Consider the following 4,843-nt stretch of genomic DNA (forward strand, 5'->3'; position numbering starts at 1 on the left):
CAGATTAACTGTTCAATGCCTCAGAAAGCACAGATAGGATCAGGTACAAGTCTTATAGTAAACCCAGGAACCAGCAGCAACAAGTAAGTCTTAGTGTCTGGGAGATTGATATCCTTGACAAGGGCCCTGCCTAGGAAGGATAGGAAAGAACTGTTACATGTCACTACCAGGTGATGAAAAGTCAGCATTTAATCGCCAAGTACAGCCTTCTGACCCGAAATTAGACTGGGGTTAGCCAACATTATCATTTCTCTATTATAATTTCCAAATAATCTAGGAATAGAGGTCCTAATTTGAATGCCAGGAGCCAAGGATGTAGTCAAAGGCAGAAACCAAAGAATGCCAATCGTTAAGTAGTCTCTTGGGGAGAATGCTGAAGATGCCAAAGTTAAAGACATAAATGCGTTATGTCAGTGTGATGGAGGGACTGGCCAATGAGGACCCAGTCCTTAAAGCATGCATGGATTCACCCTAATTTAAGGTGATGTATACAGAGCACGTGCAATTGCCCCTAATTTAGCCCATGGAGGCTTGGTGAGCCTCTTTCTAGCCATGAGTTACAAGGGTGCTGGTAATGTAGAGTGATAAGGAGTCTTCTGGTGGTTCACTTGACAGGATCACCAGAAGTCATCTAACTTCAGGGAATCTATATTGTGGATGAGACCTGTATCAGAAGCTAATAGTTGGGCAACTGGCAATTCTAGATGATTAAAAACAGAATTAGAAAGGGCCGGAAGCCAAAGATTCTGTCTAGGTGACATAATGAGCATCTAGCAAGGTAGCCACATTATGTGAGGACAGGGACAGAAACAGAGTCAAAGACCAAAGCCTGAGTGAGAGGAACTAGGAACACAGCAGGTCAGAGGAGGGGTCTTCATAGTACAAAAAGCATAGCACACCTTAAAGGAAGGTAATGTTTCATTTGTGCCCTTGCATCCCTAGCACCTAGCAGAGCAGCCAGTAGGTGCTTAATGCATTTTTGTTGAATTGATCTGCAGGCATCTATTAGCTTTTTAGTCAATGCTCTTGTACTTAATTTGATCACTTGATCAAAGGTTTAGTGCTTTAGAAACCATCCAATGAGGTTAAGCGACTTGCCTAGAGTAAATATTTGAGGCAGGATTTGAACTGAAGTCTTACAGACTCCAAGCCCTACACTCTCACCACTAGGTCACCTGACTGTCACCAGGGATCCCTCTAAGGGGGAATCCTGGAACATCTATCTCTACATTCTCTTAATAGAGAGGTAGCTAGCTGTACTAGGAGTAGTGATGAACAATGGTGGGGCATGTGCTATAAGACATTCTGAGGAACATTGGGGAAAGAAGTATACTGCAAGGTGGGATCAGGTCATTCCTGGGGCAACTAGGTGATGCAATAAATAGAGCACTAGACGTGAAGTGGGGAGGACCTGAATTCAAATCTCACCTCAAACATTTACTAGTTGTGTTACCTTGGGCAAGTGACTTAACCCCAATTGCCTTAAAACATATAAGGCCATCTCCAGTCACCCTCATCTATATCTTGCCACTGGACTCAGATGGCTCTGGAGGAGAGAGTGAGGCTGGTGACATTGTACAGCCCTCCATCACTTAAATCCAATTCATTGCAAGGCATGACATTACCCTGATGTCATGGTCCTCTTTGAGAACAAAGGACAAACAATAAATAGTTCAGACAACTCAGAGTGCATCTTGAAATTTTAATTAGGGGGCAGCTAGGTGGTGCAGTAGATAAAGCATTGGTCCTGGATTCAGGAGGACCTGAGTTCAAATCCTGCCTCAGACACTTGACACTTACTAGCTGTGTGACCCTGGGCAAGTCACTTAATCCTCATTGCCCTGCAAAAAATAAACAAATAAATGAATGAATGGATAGATAGATGATAGATGGATAGATGAACGATAGATAGATGATAGATAAAATAAAAAAGAAATTTTAATTAAATTCAAAACCCTCGTCCTGAAGGAGTTATAGTGGAAAAAGTCCATAATCTGAAGTTAGAAGACCCAGGTTCAAAACCTGGTTCTGTTATTGACTGCCTTATGACCTTGAGAAAGTTACTTAATTTTTCTAGACCTCCATTTCTTCATTTGTAAAATGAGAAAGCAGGTAGCTGGAGTAGTGGATAGAGTGCCACAGCTGGAATCAGGAAAACCTGAGTTCAAATCAAGCTTCAGACACTTACTAGGTATGTGACCCTGGGCAGGTCACTTAATCCTGTTTGCCTCAGTTTTCTCATCTGTCAAATGTGCTGGAGAAAGAAATGGCCAACCACTCCAGAATGTGTGCCAAGAAAACTCCAACTGGGGTCACAAAGAATTGGACATGACTTAGTGACACTGACAACAAAAAAATAAGAGGGTTGGACCTGATGACCTCTGAGGTCCCTTCCAGCTTTAAATCTAGAATCTTAGGATCCTACCTCAGTAGGGTAGGCACAGTATTCAATCATCTTCAGCACAGTCAGAAGAGAAGAGCAATTTCTTCTTCTTCTTCTTGGCAATTGGGGTTAAGTGACTTGCCCAGGGCCACACAGCTAGTAAGTGTCAAGTGTCTGAGGTCGGATTTGAACTCAGGTCCTCCTGACTCCAGGGCCGGTGTTCTATCCACTGCGCCACCTAGCTGCCCGGGAGCACTTACTTCTTATTCAACATCTATATTTGATGAGGCTGGAGGTGGGGTGGAGAAGAAGTGATGGTTAATTTTCAGTCTACAAAAGATCTTCCAGTATTTGGGGAGAAAAAGTTCATTTCCTTTTTTTTTTTTAAATAAAGACATTTGTTTTATTTGTTAACATTGGTTTTATGCCACAAGGACACAAGCTCAACCAACACCCTTAATCCTTTCCTCTGCTCTTCTGCTGAAGAATTTTGCCTTCACGTTGACTGGCTGCTTGGGGAGTTTTCCTTATCCTAGGACTTTGCAGTAACCCAACCGCACAACATCAATGATAGGTGCAAGCCCTTCCTTGCTTTTGGCAGCATTACTCCTGGTCTGCTCACTGACCAGTGTCCACAGCTTATAAAGGTTGACGGTTGGGCAGTAGCTTTGGTTCTTCTTCAAGTGGTAATGCCTCATACCCACTTTCCCGAAGTAATCTGGATGATATTTGTCGAAGTTGATGCGGTGATGGTGCAACCCTCCTGCATTTCTGCGACCCCCGGGGTGCTTCCAGTGCTTGCCGATATGCTCGTGGCCGTGGCTAACGTGCCCACGGAGCTTCCGCGTCTTCCTTAGTCAGGAAGGCATGTCGCACGCGCTGCAAAAGGTTAAAGGAAAATGCGCAGCAAGTGTCGCGAGAAGAGCAAAGAGCTTATTTCCTTTTAATAATCAGTGCTCCTGAGAAGCACAACAGATGTTCAAGAAAGTTGTTTGGGGAAAGGATGGCAGAAATTAAAATGAACTGAGTAAACTTGAACCCAACATCAATGACAGCCTGTTGGCACACCTTCATCAGTGTTAGGACAGGAGGGTGCATTACAGGTCATTTAATGCAACTCTTCCACTTTACAAATGAGGAATATGACCTAGAATAATGATTTGCCCAAGGTCACACGGGTAGTAAGTTAACCTCTGATTGCAAAATCGACTCTTCTTTCTACTATATATTATCCCCGCCCTCATTGTACTCCTGACAGCACCATTACCAGAAACAATATAACATCATAGAAAGGAAGAGCTCGATTGGACTTCAGGGGTCATAGGATCAAAAGAACCTAGAGGTCATCTAAGAAGCCCTAGAGGGCTTCTTAAACGTTTTCCACTCATGACTCCTTTTCCCCTGAGAGATTTTTAGACAACCACAGGTACATAGATATATAAAATAGGTATACTTAAACTTTTACTGTTGTCAAATTTTTCATGACCCCCACATTCAGTTACCAACCCCATACGGGGTCTTGGCCAACAATTTAAGAAACTTTGGAGATGTAAAATTTTTTTGTCCAAGGTCACCCAAGTATTAAATAGCAGAGGAAGGATTCGAATCCAGATACTCAACTCCAAATTCATCACTCATCCCTCAGGTCACCTGACTCAATCTCTTCATTTTTCTAGATAAAGAAATTAGATTAAGGTTAAGTGAGGCAGTAAGTCATACCATATCAGCCTGATTCTAGGCACTCTACAGGGGCAACTAGGTCTGGAAGATTCATCTTCCTGAGTCCAAATTTGATGTCAGATACTAATTAGCTATCTTATTAGTAACCCTGGGGCAAGTCACTTAACCCCCTGTTTGCCTCAGTTTCCCCATCTGAGCTGGAGAAGGAAATGGCAAACCACTCTAGTCTCTCTACCCTGAAAATCCCAGATCGTGCCATGAAGAGTTAGACACAACCAAACATCAACAAGGCAATCTATGCCAGCCATTTCAGCTTTCTGTGCTGGGGCAATTATAAATTAATGTTTTTTAAAGGGTAATATTTTTAGTGCAATGGCAATTTTAAGTTTACATAATATATTCTATGTAGACACATAAATACATATATTCACATGCATACATACAGATTGTATGTAACTTTATGAATAGAGTTAGCCTCAAAGCAGTCCTGTTTCTGATACATATTGGCTGTGTGATCCTGTGCAAGTCACTTAACTTCTCAGTGCTTTAGGCAATTCGCTAAGGCTACAAGTTGCAGAGAAAGTGCTGACCTACATTGGTAGAAGGAATTTCCTTACTTGGGAGTTTTCTATACCAATGAAATCACAAGATCAATCCCTGTTCCTATACTTTCATTTAATTGACTTGGTGTTCTAGCTTGAAGATGAATAGATATAAATGTGTATTATATTTAGATGTATATATAAAATATGTGGGTTTTAATACATATGTATCTGTGTG

At 42.0% G+C, this 4,843-nt stretch overlaps 1 pseudogene; it reads right to left on the reverse strand.

Moving 5' to 3' along the window:
• Positions 1–2,805: 2,805 nt before the first annotated feature.
• LOC122725655 lies at positions 2,806–3,267 on the reverse strand (annotated as a pseudogene).
• Positions 3,268–4,843: the final 1,576 nt, after the last annotated feature.

The sequence above is a fragment of the Dromiciops gliroides genome, chromosome 4, assembly GCF_019393635.1.
Source record: "Dromiciops gliroides isolate mDroGli1 chromosome 4, mDroGli1.pri, whole genome shotgun sequence".
NCBI lineage: Eukaryota > Metazoa > Chordata > Mammalia > Microbiotheria > Microbiotheriidae > Dromiciops > Dromiciops gliroides.